General features: G+C 40.8%; 1 protein-coding gene across 7 annotated transcripts in view; it reads left to right on the top strand.

The window, feature by feature from the left end:
* FOXP1 (forkhead box P1) overlaps window positions 1–22,378 on the top strand; it is a 595,227-nt gene that overhangs the window by 92,827 nt on the left and 480,022 nt on the right. For all 7 annotated transcript variants that reach the window (XM_082637134.1, XM_082637141.1, XM_082637140.1 and 4 more), the window contains exon 3: window positions 439–568. The gene's annotated coding sequence lies outside the window, so the exon portion shown is untranslated. The remainder of the gene's footprint in view (window positions 1–438; window positions 569–22,378) is intronic.

The raw sequence follows: 22,378 nt of genomic DNA on the forward strand, positions 1-22,378 counted from the left end.
TTTGAAATAATTTTATTTTCATATGTTTTTATCTTCTGGAAAAGAGAGTTACTTAATAGGAATCAATACATTTATCCATGTCAGATTTGAGCTAAAGCAGCTTATTGTTACCTGGGCACTTGATAATTGGACAAAAAATATTTTTGTAATGCCAAAATACATAAAATATTTGGCACAATGTCTGCAATAAACAACAACCTTTCAGGGTATGTGTTGAAGTAATTGGTAACTGTATCTTTCAAAACATTATTTCCGGTTCATATTTTACAACATCACACTCGATATATTGACATACCCTCGTTTGAAAGGTGTTTTCCCGTACCTCTAGATTCTACGTCTGTCGTGCTGTTTTCAAGTTTAAGGAAGTGGTGGTTTTAGAAGTTACATCTTAGCTATGTGTAAAAAAAAAAAAAAAAAAATTTTTTTTTTGTATTGCAGTGTCCCAGGAGCTTTTGCTGACAATTCCAGTTTCCGAACGAAACATTTGGGCAATGGTGAGGGCTTCAATCCCTTGTCTGATTTGCTGTCAACCATGAACGGACGGATGTGATGCCTGCTGGCCAGAAGGGTGAGTGAACATTTACGATTATTCGTCTGAAAATTCATAAGACTAAATGTTGGCTGAAGGGGTCCTGCACAGTGCAGGAAACTGAAAAAAGTCCCAAATTCATCAGAACAATTACACTGAAGATGAGAGACTCGCGTTTCGAAAGAAGAGTCACCCTGTCATTGTTTACTGGTATAACCTTTTTGGATAACTTGGACAATGATCTTAGGATTTATAAAAGACATAATAGGACACGGGAGAACTTTTTTTGTTTGCATGATTCTTTTACGCATACACCGAAGGGTGGACTACCTAGATTATGAGCTACGTGTGCAGTTGAAAGAGTAATTGCTTTTTTGGTCCCATTAAAACTTGGTGGTAAAATGAAGCACCATGAAATAAGACAGTAATAACCTCATCTTGAGTTGTGGGTGGTGGTGGGGGGATTTAAGTCTGATTTGTTCAGTGAGGAAGTCCCATCGCAAGCCTTCCACGTGACTGGGGCTCTTGAGAAAGTTAAAGGGTTGGGATCTGTGGACTCTCAGATTTTCAGAAAGACTCGTGAGCATTTTTTTCTATCATCGTTCTCCTCATCAGGTTATTCACTGTAATTTTTAGGGGTAAGTTAGAAGGGACGTGATGCTCTTTTTCTGTATATTTGATGGCATCTATCGTGTTCTTCAGAACTCACGGGCTCCCCTGTAGCAATGAATGAAAACTTGTGACTTGCCTTTATCAGAGACAAGCATTGGTTGAGGCCAGGTGTTTTGGGTAAAAACTCTGACATCACTCAATGGTAGCTTTGTCATAAAACGAGGTCAGCTTTATGGGGAACCATTTGGTTTCAGTTTTGTAGTGAATGGCATTTCATGATAAGAGCCATTGGCATGAACTCATCTTGTTTGTCTTAGTGGAGTTGTATTTGAAACAGATTCTGTTTCATGGAGGGAAGTATAGTGAAGTAGAGAGAACACTATATTAGAATTGGGAGACCTGATAGCTAGCTGACATGGGGCAAGTTGGTCTGTTTTGATTTCCTATGTTTAAATTAAAGCAGGTAGGTGAGAGTGTCATGTTTGTCGGTGCTAACAAGGCCCTAGAAGTTGGCTGTTTAAATCCCCTCACTTTACAGACGGAGCGTCTGCAGCCCAGAGAGTCTGATGGAGATGTCTGTGTCCCTGGGCCAGGTCAGAGCTGTATCCCAGGTTATTTTATCCCCAGTGATTCTCTCTAGCTTATCTCAATTACAGAGATTGTGACATCCAAGCCCCGCGATTCTGTAAACCTTCTTTGCTGATATGTGTCTCTTTAAGATGTTGTTTTGCATTTAGCTGTTTGGGCCAGCTTTTTAAAGATTTTACAGTTAGAGGTCATTCTGACAAATCCTTCCCATTTCATAGATTAAAAGAGCCCTGCTGAAGCATCCACCCCAAATATCAGGGACCAGATGATCCTCAAAGAGCCTGTGGGCTTTAAAATGCACTTCCACTTAGGCTAGTTTGGTATCTGACTACTTATCCTTTGCATTTCTTTCTCCTGGAGCTGGAGATAGAGGAAAAACAGAGTCTTATATCTTCCTTATAGTATTCTTTCATGGCAAGAAATAAAGCAAGTAGAAACCTGTAACACATAAGGCAGGGGTGTACACCATGAAAATTAATAGTTAACGGAGTCATGGAATTTTAGATCCGTTAGGGTGCTTTGATCATCTTATGGGGTGGTCCTGGGCAAGTCCTGTGCTTCTTTCTCCTATGAAGTTCTTCTGAGGTTTTCTATTGCTAACCAGCTATGATAGACTTTTGTGAGTGGTCTGTAGACCAGTGAGCAGGTAGCAGACATTATAAAAAGTTATATCTTTGGGGATCCAGGTAGAGTTGAGAACAAAGCCTGGGTCTGTCTCGTATAAACATGAGAATTCAAAGAAGTGGTTGGAATTCTGCTGAAGGTATTGAAATAGCAACAAACTCAGGTTTGAGGTTACCTGTCATCTCTGTCTTCAGTACTGAGAGAGTCTGACTCAATGTCACTCTCATAAATTGATGTCTGAAATTGAACAAAACCACATGAATGGATTTATTGAAGACTGGGCTCATTTTATTCATTAATTTCATTTGGGTAAGGCCTGCTATGTGAGAAATCAATCTGAAGAACTGTAATGAAAATGTTATCTCCTGAATTGATAAAATATAGTTAGGCCCAGTCGATTACCAGTTTTTTCTAAATGAGGAAATGCTTTGTATTTATCAGATTGTAATCAATTTGCCTTCACTGTATTTTTAGTAGGAAGTGGAGATCCCTGAAATCTGATGAGTTGGAATATGTATTCTGATTCTTTATCATTGTTTATCCTCAGAGTACACCTTAGAGGTCTGATTAAAGGACTGATTCTCTTCCTCTGTGATGCAATAACCTGGCCTGTGATGCATTGTATATCTGATAGCTAGTTAATCCTTCTATTGTCAAAAACGTATTCATAGACACAGACCTACTAGAGAATGGACTTGAGGATATGGGGAGGGGGAAGGGTAAACTGTGACAAAACAAGAGAGTGGCATGGACATATATACACTACCAAACATAAAATAGATAGGTAGTGGGAAGCAGCCGCATAGCACAGGGAGATCAGCTCGGTGCTTTGTGACCACCTAGAGGGGTGGGAGGGAGGGAGACGTAAGAGGGAAGAGAGATGGGAACATATGTATATGTATAACTGATTCACTTTGTTGTAAAGCAGAAACTAGCACACCATTGTAAAGCAATTATACTCCAATAAAGATGTAAAAAAAAAAAAACGTATTCATCGTCCTATGGCTTTTAGAACTTTACAGTTTATCAAGTAACCAAAAGAAGCACCAGTTAATTGTTACAGCTGATAACTTGGAGTCTTGTTTTGTTTTGTTTTTTGCGGTACGCGGGCCTCTTACTGTTGTGGCCTCTCCCGTTGCGGAGCACAGGCTCCGGACGTGCAGGCTCAGCGACCATGGCTCACGGGCCCAGCCGCTCCGCGGCATGTGGGATCTTCCCGGACCGGGGCACGAACCCGTGTCCCCTGCATCAGCAGGCGGACTCTCAACCACTGTGCCACCAGGGAAGCCCTAACTTGGAGTCTTTAGGTGTGAAATCAACTCCAGTTCTGAGTGAAATGTTTCATGGTAAGTGACCTCATGATAGAACAAGGTCCCAGTCCCAGCAGTAGACAGCTAGAACAACAGATCTCCTCACCCCTGTGCAAAGAAACGAAGCCATATGATAAAAGGTTTACACACGTAGATCATCAGGGCAAAATTTCAAGTTCAGAAAATGAGTAGTTGGGTAATGTACTCAACTTATGTTGGTGATAACCATGCTTGCATAATAAATTAGCTTAGGGGCAGGATACAGAGAAAGAAGCGCTGAGCACTTGAGGCGTCTCTTTGTGATGTGATTCTTTAATGCCCTCGCCAGCAGGGAATCAGAGTTGGCTCCTGTTTCCCCCCCTGGCGTGAAGCTTTAGTTGATGTTGGTACCTATCTGATGCACATCACGAGACTCCAAGAGTGAAGACTGGCTAAGTCTGTGCATATTTAATAGGCAGTTAGCCACAGTGTTATTAATAAATGTGACAATAACAGTCTGGATTTGCATAGAGTTTTCTCGAGAAAAGTCGACCATAGACGGCAAATACGTTGGCTTGTTTGTCAGCCTGTGCCTCGGCATTGCATTGTTCCTCCCAGTAAACTGTCGCTTGCTGGTGGATCTGGGATGAGAGTATAAGAATCATGCAGCGTTGTTTTATCACCGGTTGTTTCTCCTTATTTGCCTACAGTTCCTCTTTGGGTCTCTCTCATAATCAAGTGCCTAGCTTTTGACCTACTAGAAAGAGGTAAAAACACAGAAAAGAATCTTTCTCGTTTAAGGCTCGATAGTGGGCTACTTGGTGGCTGGAAGTTCCTGGATTTTTTATAAAACTGAAGACTGTGGATTTTGGTCATTGGTTTTGGGGTGGGGTGTGGCGGTGGTGCAGCTTCCGGGAGGAGGTGGGGCAGGTAGCAGGCGTCTGGGAACAGGAAGGCTTGCAGGTGGGCTCCCCTTCTGAGCCGCCTTGTGCGGGAAGCTGTCAGGGGGCCAAGCCACTTTGTTGTGCTGAAACTTCCAGCCCCTGAAATTTTGACTTTGAAAAGTAATTTTAACAATTTAATAAGCTACATAATATGTTTTATAAGCTGGAGCGAATGATCTTAAGTTTTTTGGTCTCTTTCATAACACAATGAACCTAATATTGGTAAAAAAATACAGATCTTCACTCACGCCATAAAGAGAGCCTAGATTTAATAAGCAGTTATGAGTGCTGGCAGCTGCCTATCAGATTGTATAACTTGGACTCCAGCACGGGAAGACAGTGTCAACTTACATTTTATCTCGGAAGTATTTTCAAGGCGTTTATTTTGCTTCTCTCTCTCTCCAGTCCCTAACCTAATACAAGTAATGTAATTGGCTGACTATTTTCCACATAGCTAATTGGCTAGGGGCCAAGGGGGAAACCATTGTCTGGCTTGATGATGATCAGAAATTAACATGACATTTACGTGGAGGTAATGGAATATATTAGTAATGCCCTAATTCAGGATGGTGAGAGGAAGAGTGTCCATCCTTCCCCACCCTTAAGCAGTGGGAGGAGTTCTGATGATGATGAAGGAACCTCCAAGCCCCCTTTCCTCCCACAGCCCCCACCCAGTACCTCACAGCAGTGGCTAGCCAGTCTCTATGTCACATTTACTGTTAAATTCTTCCCATAGAACTGTAAGACAAACTAATGAATTATTCCATTTGTCAATTCAAAAAGAAAATCCGCCAACTACTATTGTAAGATTAAATTCCAATTAGAAGATTGCATTTAATTCGGAAGCTATAACGTTGTTTTAATGAATTCTCTTGGAGGTGACAGTTTATATGAGATAAATTTATATGGTGTAGGTAGATATAAATTCATTGGACAATGTTAAACATGTTACTTCATATATATTAGCTGTGAAATTTATTTCTTCTCTAGTTATGTCCCCAAGGAGGTAGAGTCAGATGAAAAAACATATCTTCAAAGAAAGAACCCTTTCTGTCCTTTCAGATACTTACTCTAAAACAGCCTTTTCTCACTTTTATTAAAAAAAAAAAAAAGTCTGTTAAATTTCTGCATTAACTGAATTTATGATTCTTGGTGTATGCTATTTATAAAATTGAATATAGGTTTTATGATATAGGAAATTAGTCTAGGAATGAGAATATGATCCAATTTTGTAATAAAGGTAATCTGCATTTATATTGCAGATATTTTCCATTTCTCTCTAAGCCCCTTATGGGATTATACACACATTTTTCTGGACATACAAATTCACTGTAAACTTTTAATGTAGTGGGCAGGTTTTTGTTCCCCTGACATCTGCACAAAGCATCGAATCCTTTGCCTAAATCAAAAGTGGCAAACATTCTTGACAGACTTTATATTTTATAATTCCCCCACCCCTGCCTATCCCTGTGCCCCTGGCAGACATCACTAATTGATCACATTCTCTCCTCTGCTCAGTGTAGGTGTGGCCTCAGCATTTCTCCACTTAAATTCTTGGAGGCAAGCTTACCAATTCACCATTTACATGAGTGTGGTCAGAATCACGTCAGGCAAGTGGCTTTTGACTAGTCTTTGTAGTTTGTCTTTGTATATCCTATACTTACCCCAGTATCTGGCACACAGCGGTTAAATGTGTGTTATATTAATGAGAAGATCTTACGCACAGTTCTGGCAATTATGTGGTTGTGTAACAGTTGCATTTTTGACATCACGTGTATTCCGTATTTGTATGGCTTGGTAGGCAGTTTATTTCCTACCTTTTAGCTGGTTTGGGGGTTATGTGTATGAAACATTATAGTTTTGTAGTTTTTTTTTTTCTCCAATTTATGTAACTTTGGAAAAGACAAGAAAGAGACTCTCCTCACCCTCTTGTTACCTGTGCATTAACTCAGGCTCAGACACAGCAAGGAAGTGGTGGGGTGAAAGCTAAACTGAGACTTTCCCTCTCCGAGTGAAGTTTCTTTCTTAAAGGGAGGGGCACACACATGTACCAGGTGCTGACCGGTGCAGGGCAAGTTTCTTGCAATTTCCTTTTGCATATTAATCTTGGTTTTTATCAATACACTGAAGCAAGCTGTACCAGGGAGGAAGGCATTCAGCTATTATATTTCAAATGATGTCTTCCGTGATGTAAAATTCTAGGAACTTCAGCTGCATGGCATATTGTTTTTGAAAATAATCGGTTTTCTCTTCACTTGGTTCAAATAATGCTTGGAGGCTAAGAGAAGGAAATTTCCATTCAGTTTATATGCAGGCTGCTGCCCTACCCTGTTGAGAACTGCCATCCTTTTAATTCCTCCTTAAAAGAAAAATGAGCAATTAGCGTATTGAAGTACCATTTAGTTAATGTACATTGTAATTTCATTTCAACATATTGTTTGATTGTTTGTGTTGGTCATGGTAACCAGACTTCTGGAAAGTGGTTGTGAACATGTGAATTGGTAACCTGTTGGGCCATATTTGTAGGATATGGTTGGCTTTGGTCAAGGATGCCAAAATCTGTGAGCCCCATTATGGTCTGTTCTGGTGGTGGCTCTTGGATTTTCTGTACACAGTGTTCCATGAAACTCCAACCAAGTGATTGGAAGAGGCTCATGAGATGAAATCTTTTCCATCCCTCCTCTTACTCTGTGAGGTTTTAGTAATATTTGTACCGAGTAATTATAGCAACCAGTCATCAGGCATTTATTTCTCCTACAGTGGTTTGGATATCACGTTAGGTAGCTCATGTAGTTCTAACAGCGTCTCTGTGCTCTGGATATTATTATTCTGGTTTTATTGTTGAGAAGACAGAAGCTCAGTGTCTTAAGTTACTACTCAGGATCACACAGCAGGTTTTACAAGTGGGTTTCACCTCAAGGTAGGCCAGTTTCAAAGCCTGTGTCTTAACCAGGAGGGCATGCTACATCCTCATCTTTGATTCCATAGTTCTCTAAGGGCCTTTGATTTAGGCAAGGAAGATTTTGTAGCTTCTAGTTGTCTTTGTGGAAGAAATGGACTCCAACTCATTTAAAATGGCAGCTTAATCTACACACAGGATTTTTTTTTTTGCGGTACGCAGGCCTCTCACTGTTGCGGCCTCTCCCGTTGCGGAGCACAGGCTCTGGACGCGCAGGCTCAGCGGCCATGGCTCACGGGCCCAGCCGCTCCGCGTCATGTGGGATCTTCCCGGACCAGGGCACGAACCCACGTCCCCTTCATCAGCAGGCAGACTCTCAACCACTGCGCCACCTGGGAAGCCCTACACACAGGATTTTTATAGGACCAGTGATGTTAAAAAAATGGGAATAACTTCTTCCAAAAATTTTTTCAGAAATATTCCTTACTCACCGGCCTTTTCCTCTAAATCGAAAATCTCCCAGTTTCATGCAGTTGGGCTCAGTGTTGCGTATTTCCTTCAGGTCCTCTTCTAAAATAAAGATGCTTTTGGTGATGGTGGCTCACGGAGTTCCTAATATCCGAGGAGAGGAGTTTTCTTCTTTGATACAATATAAACAGGCGACACAGGACTAACAGGACCGCTGATCCAGAACGGGTGCAGGAAGGGAAAACCTTTTGTGCCCAGGGCCAGAGCCAGGCATTGACAAGGTCAGGTCTGCCACTTTATCACGCGCATTTAGGCCCCTTGTCTATGGGCTGCAGGGACTTGTGTCCATCCAGGATAGACTTGCAGGCTAGAGCGCCAGGAGGCTAGTTTCAGGTATGCTCTGTGGAATTTTTCTTACAACATGTGCATTCAGTTATTATTAAGGGATTTTTTTCTCCGTATTTTTTAATGTTGCGTATTGGATTGTGTAAAGGTGAAATGACATGTTTCCTTTACATCTTTCAGAAAAGAAAAAATGGAGCATAATCTTTTTTTTTTTTTTTTTTTTTTGCGCTACGCGGGCCTCTCACTGCTGTGGCCTCTCCCGTTGCAGAGCACAGGCACCGGACGTGCAGGCTCAGCGGCCATGGCTCATGGGCCCAGCCGCTCCGTGGCATGTGGGATCTTCCCGGACCGGGGCACGAACCCGTGTCCCCTGCATTGGCAGGCAGACTCTCAACCACTTCGCCACCAGGGAAGCCCTGGAGCATTATCTTGATCTTCTAGAGTCTGGGTGGTGGGCATATGGGGTTCATGATCACTATTTTCTCTACTTCTTTATATATTTGACCACTTTTATAATAAAAAAGGTGTATGCATTGGGGAGGGGGCAGTGAGGGGCTGATCTAGCTCATTATCTAGCCTGGTGTTGAGACACCAGTCACCGGGTAGAACCAGGTTTCTGCTTCTCCGTCCTCCACACCACCTTGGGCAGCCCTCAGTTGCTGGTATAATTTAATTGATACGGAGTCTTAGGGCGAGGAGATGCTAACCGAATCAGCCAAGAGTTGAAGTAATTTTCTGGACAATACAGATAAAAATGACTTTACCTGACATACAAGCCTTCCCTGACTAACCTATAAAAAATGACAGTGAATAGCTGTCATAACTGAGCACATGTGACACGCCAGGGGCTATGATACACCGGTTATAGATTTTCTCTCTAGTCCTCCAGTGGGCAGTGTTTGGAAGGGAGTACAGGGGACCTGAACCGAGGGCCCACTGGACTTTCTTCTCTTCTACCTCCAAGTCCGTAGGCTGTGTTCTTCAGCGTGTGATCCAGAGGCTACCTGAATCGTGTTAAATATAGATTTTCAGGCCCACATCCAGGTACAGGCCTAGAGCTTGGTCTCTGAATTAGAGAATATAAACTCACATCCTAGTCCCAGGCCTCACTGATAGGGTTCCCTTGGCCAAGTCAAGGCTGCTGTCCAAACGTCAGTCTCCTCCTCTGCAAAATGGGGACAATGGTAGCATCTACCTTGTTGGCTGTGAAAAGTCCTTAAAACAGTGCTTGGCACCTAGTAGGCACTAGGTATGTGTTACATGAAACTATATTTTAATCTTTTTGAGACGTTTGCAAATACCCTGACATAACTGGGAATGTTAAAGATGTAGCAGTGAATGCTCCAGGTGGCACTCTTTGGTGGATATAATTTAAACCTTATATATCCTAGAAGCATATTTTGGTAATTATTAAAAACATTTAAAAAATCAGTATTAGAGTTTTTTACGTAGATGTCTGAAAAAGAATTCTGTCACCAAAGTGTATAAGAGTTGACATGTGTAAATATGCAGCTAGACAGTTTCAAAAAAACGTGTATTATTTACTGATCAATGTAGTGTCTCCTTTGGAGCCATTACACTCAGTCATTTCCTGTCAATCTCTCCAGGCTGTTATAATCAGACTATGGATATGCATATTAATATACAAGAAAGTTATTGTGCATGTGTGGTGGCAGCTTTTTAATTGTTAATAATGTTGCTGCTTTAAAAAAGGTATCAGGTTAGTTTCCTCTTAGGATGGTTAATAGTCATCAGAATTGCAGGAGGTATTAGGGGAGCTGAAACTCGGGATGGGGGAACACGAGGCTGGTGCTGATCAGGGGTGTCTGTGCTTCCAGGCAGTGCCCTGAGACAGGGAAGAGCTTTTTATCTGATCCTGGTGCTGAGTTCACGGAGATTTCCTTTTACTCTTCTTGCTACTGTGTTTCTTTGGAAGAGTTTTATAATTAAAAAATGCTTCTGTGTGTGTGTGATGGTAGAAGGGTCATCTAACTTCTCTGTTGATGACAGGGCTCAACAAACTTTCCCTGAGCCAGAGAGTAAATATTTTGAGGTTTGCAGTCTACCTGGTCTGTTACAACCACTCTCCCGTGTTGTAGTGCGCCAGCAGCCCTAGGCAATTCGTACGTGAATGAGCATGGCTGTGTTTCCAATAACATTTGTTTCCAGATGTTTGAATTTCGCGTAATTTCCACAGGTCACTGAAGAGTAGCAGTAGTTTTATTTTTTCCCAACCCTCTAAGAATGTAAAAACTACTTGTAGCTCGTGAGTGTAGGGTCCCATTTGGCCCCAGGGCCCGTGGTTTGTAAAGAAGATGCAGCGTCAAGCAGGGGTGAGGACTCAGTCCTCTGTTCTAGCTCTGTGACGATGCTTGGGCCTGATCATTTGCTCTCCAGTTTCTGATGACATAATAATAGCAGTAGCTTTTGTTCACATTTCATCTGGAGATAGTCTTATTCTGTGTGATTGGATTGTTTATTGATTTAGAGTGAAATTTAGTGAGGGTCCCTCTCCCCTTCCTTTATTTAAGACAAGAAAAATATGAACCCGAAATAAAAGTGAGGTGGAGGGTAAAAGATGAAGTGAAAGGGAAAACAAGTCCCAGAGAAAAAGTGGACTCAGAAATCAACAGGTAAGATCTATATCCTCCTCAACACCAGTGTTTTCCCATAGATGTTGGATATCTCACCAGTGGAATTAAGGTTAAATTTCTCAAGTCACAAATGGACATTTTTGAAAATTTAAGAGTTAGGTATTATTTTAATATATATGTATTATATATGAAATATGTAGCAAAATACTATTAGCACATCAGTCCAGTTTCTCCGATACTACTACTTAAATGCAACATTTAATACAATTGAGAGGTTTAAGGTAAAATATAAGAATTATTTACAAGTGGTTCTTGGGCACAACAACACTCTTAGAGTTGGTTGAATGATTAAATCAGGGTTTTTTTTTCCCCTAAATATCCCTTATTTTATCTTGAAGGAAGAACAGAGACCAGGAGGCATATAATGTGTATCATTTGATTTTCCCTAAAGAAATGGCTGGAGACCAGAATGATCAAAAATGAGACAGAAGTAGACTCACAGACATAGAAAACAAACATATGGCTACCAAAGGGGAAAAGGGTTGAGGGGAGGGATAAATTAGGAGTTTGATAAAAATAGAACTACCGTATGACCCAGCAATCCCACTACTGGGCTTGTACCCTGAGAAAATCATAATTCAAAAAGAGACATGTACACCACAGTGTTCATTGCAGCTCTATTTACAGTAGCCAGGACATGGAAGCAACCTAAATGCCCATCAGCAGATGATTGGATAAAGAAGATGTGGCACATATATACAATGGAATATTACTCAGCCATAAAAAGGAACAAAATTGAGTTATTTGTACTGAGGTGGATGGACCTAGAGTCTGTCATACAGAGTGAAGTAAGTCAGAAAGAGAAAGACAAGTACCGTATGCTAACGCATATATATGGAATTTAAAAAAGCGGTAGTGATTAACCTAGTGGCAGGGCAGGAATAAAGACGCAGACGTAGAGAACAGACTTGAGGACACAGGGAGGGGGAAGGGTAAGCTGGAACGAAGTTAGAGGTGGCGTGGACATATATACACTACCAAATGTAAAATAGGTAGCTAGTGGGAAGCAGCCGCATAGCACAGGGAGATCAGCTCCGTGCTTTGTGACCACCTAGAGGGGTGGGATTGGGAGGGTGGGAGGGAGGCTCAAGAGGGAGGGGATATGGGGATATATGTATACGTATAGCTGATTTGCTTTGTTGTACAGCAGAAACTAATGCACCATTGTAAAGCATTTATACTCCGATAAAGATGTGAAAAAATTAGGTGTTTGATATTAAAATATACACATCACTGTATATAAAATAGATAGCCAACAAGGACCTATATGCAATATCTTGTAATAACCTTTAATGGACAAGAATCTAAAAAAGAATATATATACATATATACACATATAAGTATACATATGTTATACATATATACGTATAATTGAATCACTTTGCTCTACACCTGGAGCTAACAGAATGTTGCACATCAGCTATATTTCAAAAAAAATTTTTTTTAATTAAAAAAAATGAGTGTGAGCGTTCTGGAGAGAAGACGCCTCATGTCTTAGCTTGTAAACAGGTAGAGGAGTCAGGACCAGGGGAGCCGTGGGGAAGAGTGGGTTCATGCAGTGGGGCATTTTCATAGCATGGAGGCCGAGGTGTAACACAGCATCGAGGCAGAGAACATGTAGGACCAGAGAAGAGAAATGAACAAGGATGTTTTCCAAGAAAGGTCTAGGAGAATATCTAGAGGATTCTTTCTCTCTCAAGTATCATGATGAAACTTACTGGGATGTAAAGGAATGAGTTTCTGGTTTTTCAGCAAGCCATCCCTTATGATGGGATGCCAAAGTATTGTGGTTGCAGTTGGGGAATAAACATCTAGAAAAGACGATGAACCCCTGAGATGCAAGTATGTTTTCACATAAATGTCCATTGTAATTAAAAAATGGGAGGAAGTGAGAGAGAGAATACAACAAAGGTAGAATTATGTTGAAAGCCTTGCACATGGTTAGTTTATCATTTTGTTGTTGTTGTTAAATGAAAGATAAACATATTCCAGGATCCAGAGCCAAGGCGTAGAACCTTGAATGTATAATGAACAGCTAAATGTTGTGATTAAGATCACAGGATATCGGCGAGAAACCTCAGGTTTGAATCCTGCCTCTGCCACTTACCCTCAGTATAAACTTGGGTAAGTTACATTGCCCTGGGCCTCAGTTTCCTGACCTTTAAAGCGTGAATAATAGTAGTATCTAATTCCTAAATGATTGTGGGATTAGATGCGTTAATACACATCAGGTGTTAAAAGAAAAAAAAGTTGGGATATAGTTAGTTATTCTCGGTGAATGATAAAGCTAGCTATCAGCCTTAAAGTATTCCCTAAATTAAAAAATGTGGTTTGAAATCATTATAGCTAGTTTTCTGTTATCTCTCTGGAGTGTCCCAGGATGTCAATTTTTATGTGTAACAAAGCACATTAGTGAGGCACATCATATACATGTAGGAGTCTAGAGACTCCTAGACATTTAGTGTTCACAGAAATATTAAAGCCTGTTGCTGTCCCCATGCATCTTGGGCCCAGATCTTTGGGGCCCTGTTGGTTCTACAAGAACACCTAGCCTATTTGAGTAACTCTGGGATGGTGAACTTCTGTTCTTCAGGAAGCCCGTTATATCACTGATCAGCCCTTAGGGCTAGGAAGTTTTTTCTTCCACTGGACTGAAATCTACCACCCACGGGCATCCCACTTAATCTTTTGGTTTGGTGCTTTGAAATTCTATGAAACCCATTTCTTCTACGTGACCATCCATCAAATATCTTCCAATAGCACGTCCCTTTTGAGTCTTCTCCTGGCTAAAACTCCCTTGCTCCTTCAGCTCTTCCTCTCTCGTTTGGTTTTAGGTGTCCTGTAGCCATCTGGGTTGTTTTCTCACAGCACCGATAGCCACAGATGTGTATTTTTTGTACGTGTCTACATATGTGCAGAATTCACTTAAAAGTGCGTCTTTTCGACAAAACCATCTTGATCATTTGGAAGGGAAACACTTTGACTTTTCTTAACCCGCTTCTTAAATTCCAAATGTGGGAAGCTGGCAGGTAAAGGAACCTAGTGCTAAAGAATCCTAAATCTTCCCTGGAGAGTCAGTTTAGGCTTCACTTTGCTCTGAGCCGGGTAGCCGTGTAGAAGCAATGGTAGTAACGATGGTTCTAGTGACTGCAGGAGCAGCTTACTGTGGGCCTACTATGTGCCAGCTGCTCCGCTTAGGCCTCTAGTTGCAGTAAATTATTTAATCCTCATGACTGTGAGTCTCTTACGATCTTTATTCTTATTTTCAGGAATAAAGTTGGAAACTCGTAAAACTCAAGAGAAGGATTTTTTTTGGTTAACATCGTCAGGATTATTCATCTGTACACTCTTAATCTGTATAGTTTTCTATCCTACTTAAGAAATTGTGTAGTTTTCGGTCTCTATGGCTTTATCCATTGTTTTAATGCATGGAAATTATACAGGTAACATAAAAATCACCTTCCTTCATGGGGAGAGTCCACTTTTATTCCATCGAAACTGTCAAAATGAATTATTCTTAAAGATACTGCTGTTCTCAGTGGGCTGGAGCCCCCACACACAGACACTGAGGATGGCATACTTCATTTCCTCTCAGCTTCTCCCAAATGACTTTCTCCCCTCTTTCTTCCAACAAGACTCCCAGAGAGGAAGGCAATCACAATGTTATCGGCAGTAGAAAGATTTCAGAATACACTCATGGGCATGGGTAACTTGGAGGATGGCTGGGTGCCTCCTACAAGACTTAACACATTTCCTGAACATGGAGCCTCACCATGGCAACAGCCATGTCACATGACCCATTGGTGACACATGTAAGGTGCTGCCACAGCGCATCCCAGGTTGAATGCCTGTGATTCATTGTTTCCACTGACACAGTGGCTGCTGCAACTCGCAGTTGGAAGGTTCTCTGGTTTTCAGTGCCATTAATGCACACTGACTCCATGGCACATGGAGGGCTCGGGGAGGGGAAGCATCAATAAATAAGTGTGCGTTGTAAACACTGCCTTCATTAGTTCTACAGAGAAATACGTGTTCGTCATTCAACCCCCCCGCCACCCGCATTCTTCTTTCTCGAAGCATATTTTGTTGGTAACACCTTGGAAGCTTGAAAGTGATTTTATTTTTAATCATAGTTGTACCCATTTCCACTTGGCAAACATCAGAAGAGAGAGTTCACGATGGCCCCCTTTTAGTATTTATTTATATTCTTCACATGTAGCAGATTTATTGATGAAGGCATGTTTCTGGGAATATTATGTATTTTTTTCTCATTGTGAAATTTATTGAATACGTTCCATAAGTCAGTTGGCGTTATTAGGGGACCGTGGTTTATGTGGAGGGGCCTGGAGGTTGTATGATATCAGGAGACTTTTCTGGAGGTCCAAGATGAGTGGTATTTAACATATTTTAATTTCTGACTGTTTCAGTGAGTGATTAAAAAAAAAAGTAGATGTGGAATCTGGAAGGCATTAAAGAGATGTCAAGGACAGACGGATTTTGATTTGTAGCCTAATGAAATGTTTTGCCAACTTTTAAAGATTTTTTTGAGAGCAGAACTTTAATCATTTGCTTGTGTTTCTGGCATGGTAAGGTTATTCCTGTTTCTGTTACATGAGGAATCCAAAGTGAAAATGGGATAATTTTTAATTAGCAAAATTATAAAACCATTTGCAGCCAAATGTTTCTTGTCTTGTATAAACTGTGAGGTTTCACATTTTACTTTAATCATTTGGGGAAATTTCATTCTGAAGATCTATTTCAGTTAGTACTTTATGTATGGATACAAATCCTCAATATTAGAAATTACTTTTCTGATGTCACTTGAATAATCTGACAGGATTTCAGTCATGTTTATTGCTTGTGTCTGTTTTGGAGGCGTCATGGTTACCTGAGTTGGATGTTGCACTAATATTCAAATCAGCATTATGCATGCAAGGCTAAATAAATATGACAAGAGAAATAGTATTAGGGTGTTAGTAATGTTTCTTTGTTTTTATGTTGTATGATTTTGTACATTTCCGAATTGCTTTTGTTGAGGTAATTATTTGAATCAAAATGTTATGTTTTTACTTTTTACCATAAATATAGGAATGGAGAGTTATTTTAAAAGTGTATTTTATTAAGGAAATGAGAATAACGAGCCAGTTCATGGCAGCCTACACACAATTCTCAGACTTTTTATTTTCTGATGCTTCAATTGCATTTGATTATGAGAGTTTTATGTTTTCTGGGGGCCTATTAGAAACATACTTGGAAACCCAAGAATTCTTTGGAAATGGGAAGAGAATTAAGTGCCCAGAATTTGAGGGTCTGGCTGGACTGGGGCACTTCCATCTCCTTGAAACTTCACATAATTATTAGTTGCGGGGGGGGGGGGGAGGGGGGAAATGCATCATCTTATGCTGTTTCTTTTGGGTCCTCTGGAGGGCGCTGTGTCACATCCTTACAGTGCACCCACTGCAGCGGGAAGAAAGGTGGTGGAAACCAGCTGGAGGAAGCCGTACCCACAGCACTAGCCCAAGGCTCTGGTGATACATCAAGGCCCTCATCTTTAGCCATTTGCCTTTGAAAATCATAGGTGTCACTTACCAAGAGCAAGAGGGAGAATGGGATGTGTCAGTAATTTTCCTTCTGACTGAGTAATTCCGTAAAGAAACAGATTCTTAAAGCTGTAGGATGCCCAGGGAATGTCATATACTTAATTATTTTTATTAAACTGTGAATAAGACCAAAGGACAGGAAGCTTAAGTTTAAAACAGACAAACAGAACTGATTAATGAGTGCTAGCTTTGTCTAGAATTTAAGGAGGCAATTAACTTTTTTGAGGTGAAAGACAGGTACTTTATATAGGAACTCCTTAGAACTCCCATCTAGATTTGGTGAAGAACTTCCATGTAGAAATAAATACAGCCAACCTAGACGATATTGATAGTTTTCTAAAACAGAACCAGATAAAAATTTCTTTTAGGAAATTTTCTTTTTCATGGGACATGGCAATGTGATCGTCCGGAATTGTATTTGCCAATACCTAGCGCACGCCACCTGTGGCTGCTGGACACATGAAGTGTAGCTGAGGCTCGCCTGAATTGACACGGGTTAAGTGTACAAAACACACCAAATTTCAAAGACACTGATTGCATGTTGAAGTGATAAGATTCTGGATATATTGGGTTACTTAAAATGTATCATTAAAATTAATTTTATCTGTTCTTATTTTTTTAATGTGGCTTACTAGAAAATTAGAAATTACATATGTGGCTTACTTTATATTTCTGTTGGATACCACTGTTATAGAACATGTATGCTATAGAACTACATGCTATAGAACATATAAGTTCCATATTTCTAAAATCATCAATCTTTGAGAAATTCTTTCCCTTAAAAGGGGGTTCAGATGTTGCTCAAGTTAAAAAAAAAACTAATTTATTTCATCCATTTATTGTCTAAAGAAGAGAACTAATTGATTTCACTATTTTATTTAATAAAGAAAAAATGAGACAAAATGCTTTTCAAATTAATTCATTTCGTCTGCCCTAAATGCAGCACCACAATAAATATTCCCCCATCGGGCTTCCCTGGTGGCGCAGTGGTTGAGAGTCCGCCTGCCGATGCAGGGGACATGGGTTCGTGCCCCGGTCCGGGAGGATCCCACATGCTGCGGAGCGGCTGGGCCCGTGAGCCATGGCTGCCGAGCCTGTGCGTCCGGAGCCTGTGCTCCGCAACGGGAGAGGCCACAACAGTGAGAGGCCCGCGTACCGCAAAAAAAAAAAAAAAAAAAAAAATTCCCCCATGGATTATAATCTGATTGTGAGAAAACCTCCTTCCATCATTTTGACTCTGTGTACACCATACTGACGCATCTAGCTGGAGAATCAAATAGTTAACAAACCTAGTGATGTTTGCATCAGATGCCAGCAGATAATCTGTTTTTCTGAAGTCACCTGTTTTGTCATGGAGACCTGTAAATCTCAAACTAGGATGTGCATGCTGTTAGGCCTACGTCATAGTAGTCAGGATCTTGCTAAGTCATCGAATAATTTACTCTGGCATACTGCCATGAAGAGGCACGTTTTCCTTGAAGACTTTTGTGGGAAAAGACATCATTCTAATATTTTAAATGGCCAAATTTATGCTGGCATGTTATGCAAGAGTTTGAATGCTTACAGTGACACTGCTGCATACTTAGGTCCCCTTTGATTTGTGCTTCCAGACCCCCCTCCTTTTCATGAGTGGCCATTTACCATCCTCCCACTTCCCCTCATTGCCATTAAGGTAAATTTTGGTAGAAATGTTTGAGATCAAACTTAGTTTCTGTGCTAATCCTTACATTAAAAAATCATAGCTGCTTACTTCCACTGAGAATTTTACAACGTGATTTGTCATCTTAGCTAGCTTAATAAAACTGCTGGGGGTTACTTACGCATGATGGGAAACTGACTCCCCTTTAGGGAGGAAGTGTAGGAAAACACGGTGGCAGCTTCCAGGAGAGAGGATAGATCTTGAGTTTAGGTGCTGATGTTGGGAATAGAAGGGGGGGCGGGGGTGAGGACAGACGGTATAGAAGTTGGATCAAAGGCTGGGAGGATAAAGGGGAATGTTTGGGATGGGAGGCATGGGGTGGAAAAGAAAAAATAATGGCTTCATACTTTGAGCTTGCCTGACATTGGATAGCAACGTGCTTATCAAAGATGGGAAATTCGATGAGGAAGACTTTGGTAGGCAGGGGCTGTACATTTTTTACTTTAATTTAGAGTACTCTGAATTTGGAGGTGAGGGTGAAAAAAATCTGTCTAGAAATACCCAGATGACAGCCATAATTTATCTTTCTTCAGAAACTCTGTCATGCTCTTCTCTGGACTATATTTATTTAGGGACCATTGTGCTCCAGTATTCTTGATTCTAGGTATCTTTTGGCCAATTATATATGATTGAAATTTTTTTTTTTTTTTTTTTTTTTTTTTTGCGTTACGCGGGCCTCTCACTGTTGTGGCCTCTCCCGTTGCGGAGCACAGGCTGCGGACGCGCAGGCTCAGCGGCCATGGCTCACGGGCCCAGCCGCTCCGCGGCATGTGGGATCTTCCTGGGCCGGGGCACGAACCCGTGTCCCCTGCATCGGCAGGCGGACTCTCAACCACTGCGCCACCAGGGAAGCCCTGATTGAAATTTTTTACTCTTTCATCATAAATAATGTCCTACTTAAGCAGTAGAGGGGAATATCACTAATTCTCTGACTGGTGTGAAAAAATAAAAAGGAGCATTTTAGTATATTTCCTTCTAGTCTTTTCTGAATGCTGAACTTAAATGTATAGTTGCAATCATCTTGTGCTTATAACTTTGTATTTTGCTTTGTTTCTCCATGGTAAGTGTTTTCATGCTGCCATATTTATAACAGTTAATTTTATTGACTGTCTAATATATGAGCTAGTCACTGCGCAGATATTTTTGAGGTGTCTTCTAGGGGGCAGGGCCTGTTTTATGTCTTTGGAATGAGTAAAACCAGTTTCCTGCCTGTGTGGAGATTACTGTTTTTGTTCATGGGTGTGCCATCACTATTTGAAATGTAACAGCTCTTTGCGTGTCTGCTACACCTTGTAGCAGGGTATTTAGTGTTCTGATGCCCACCAGTCACTGTGACAACCAGAAATGCTACCACACAGTTCTAAATACCACACTCCCCAGCTCCCCAAATAATCACTCATTTAAGCCATAATTTGGTTAACTGTTTTCCTTCCAGACAGGACATTAAGGGTTGGACATTTAGGTTGGTTACCTTTTTTTCTTCTTTCTTTCATTTGATGGTAGACAGTTATACATCAGTTGTATCTGTGAGCCCATTTCCTGGTAGAACAAAGCCTTGGTGAATTTCCATGCTACTTTGTTACATTAGAGCTTTGCTACTCACAATTTTGAGACAACCTTTTGACAGTCTTGGTGGAAGGGCATATGACATAATCTTGTTTAAGGTCTCAAGTGGGAAAACATTGTTTTTCCCTCCTAGTTGCTGCTTTTCCTCCACGTCTGTACCATCCACCTCCACTGAAGGTAAGGTAAGTATTTTGGGGGGCCTAGTATTAGAGAGGGTTTAAAGGCTTATGGTTCAGAATCTCACTTTAAATCGTAGTTCTGACACTTACTGGCTGTGTGTCTTTGGCTAAGTTACTTAACCCAGTTATATCTCTTTGTCTTCCTCTATTACATGATGGTATATCCTCAGAAAGATCTTGTGAGATTAAATGAGCTTTGCATACAAGGTTAATTTGTTAGCTGCAATGGAGACTGGCATTTGTCTACTCTTGTGTAGTGGTTACAAGTACAGGCTCTGGTGCCAGGCACTCGGTTTCAATCTTAACTACTTATTAGCTGTCTGACCCTTTTGTAAGTGACTTTGCCACTCTGAGCCTTGGTTTTCCCATGTCTGAAATAGGAGAAAAAAACCCCCAACCCTTTTACTGCATCAGCACGAAGACTGAGGCGGAGTCGGGCTGGTGGTTGCAGGTTGTGCTTTAGTGCAGGACCTGCATGTGATGGGAATCTGTAAATGGCAGCTGTGCCTATGGTGATAGCCTAGGGAGTGTGAGGAAGTGGGATTTTATAGATTAATCCTCTACCTTCTCTTCTCACCTTTTTTTTTCGAGGGGTGTGGGGCACTACTATGTCTGGCTATACATTTTTCTCACATAGTTTTTACCTTAAGTGTTAACTAAAATGAATAAAATACCTTCTTAGAGGTATAACCGTGAACTTGTGTGCCGTTCTTGTTTCTTCTCTGGACTTGGGTTTTCCTGATGGAGTTCTGGGCTGGTTTCAAAGTCCTGAACACTGGTTAAAGTAGGAAGAAGTTTCTGCCCCAAGTTTGGCATCTGCCTTTACTTCACTGGATCCAAATATCACGTATTAAATAAGTGGAACCAACACTCAGAATATTAGTTGGGGAATGTAATTTAAGATGAGGCATAGATTAAAAAAAAAAGGGAAGGCATTTTCAAACTTGTACTGAATTCTCTTGGACTTCCTTGATATTTTTCATTTTTGGGGGGGTCATATTTTGTGTATTTTGTATTGGGTATACATTGAGTATGAACAGTTCTGCATATTGTATCTCAGAAGTCCAAATCTTTATTCCTCATCAAGCATAGTGTACCACACTTTACTGGGGGAATTCTGGTAATCTGGAGTGATCCTGTGGCCTTAAAAACAAAAACCCTGACAGAAAAGAAAAGCATGTCCTCCACAAAATAAGTTTTCCATACTTACAGCTCCTCCCCCAAGAAAAATATGACCCTCAAGGCAATGAAGCACATAATACATAATGAAAAACAATAAAATGTAAGTTCTAGCTTGTACTTTTAGTGACTCACTGACTTCATAATAAAATGTGAATGTAATTACCTTTGTGCATCTTCGACCATTAGGCAAACTGTAGGAAGAGGTAAAGGAGAACTCTACTAATAGGGCTGTAGAACAAATTCAGATAAATCTTTAAACTCGGGAGTCACCTGGTGTCATGCAGTGGAGTCTTTCTTGGCTTGGCCAGATGGAACCATTATGAGTCACCAGAACGTGGTCCTTTCATTTTGTTTACCTGACGGCTTTGTAGGGCCCCATCTGTATGCTGTGTTCTTACGATTCTAATGATATTGATGATTCATAAAGAGACACAGGAACGAAACATGTTGAGCCTTTGACTGGATGGCCTTAAGGGTGGACTGTTTCATTTTTACCTTTTTTTCTTTTTCCCTGTCACTTGAGTATCTGCTATATGTCACTTGTGTATCTGCTACAGACATAAACTTAGCCTGTTGTTCCTCTGGGTTCAAAAGAATGGAAACATTGCTTTGGTTTTGGCTAAAAGCAAGGCCCTGCAGGATACTGAGTTCTCTGTGGAAGAGGCTAGAATATGTGTAATCACAACTTCCATACTGGTGGCCTGGGCAATTGTTGGTGGCAAAAAAAATACAGCATTTTTGTGTTCTTTTGGGTACAGGAGAAGAATCTTTACAAGGTGACCTAATGTTGTCATTGATAAACCTTAGTCATTTCTCCCTGTTCTTTTCTTTCATAACACGTGTTGTCGAGGTTTGTCATTATATATATATTTGTGTCTGTTTATTCAACGTAAGCATTCCCATTTGGGCTGTAAACTCCATGGGAGCCGAGACCATGTGAATTTTTTTTTTTTAGCCACACAGCACCTGGCACGTGGTGACATTCAGTCAGTGGTTGTTGAATCCGTGTTTTGTGTGAACAGATAAATGCAAGAATAATAATGGCTGACATATATTTAATGTTTGAAGGTAACAGATTCTTTGTGAAATGCTGTACAGGAATTCTCCCACTTGAACCTTGCCGCAGGCCTTTGGGTGGTGACTCTAATTGCTTGCATTGTCGGGGCAGGACACTGAGGCTTACGGAGGTTCGGGGAGAAC

Source organism: Mesoplodon mirus (assembly GCF_964341445.2).
Source record: "Mesoplodon mirus genome assembly, chromosome: 12".
Classification (NCBI taxonomy): Eukaryota; Metazoa; Chordata; class Mammalia; order Artiodactyla; family Ziphiidae; genus Mesoplodon; species Mesoplodon mirus.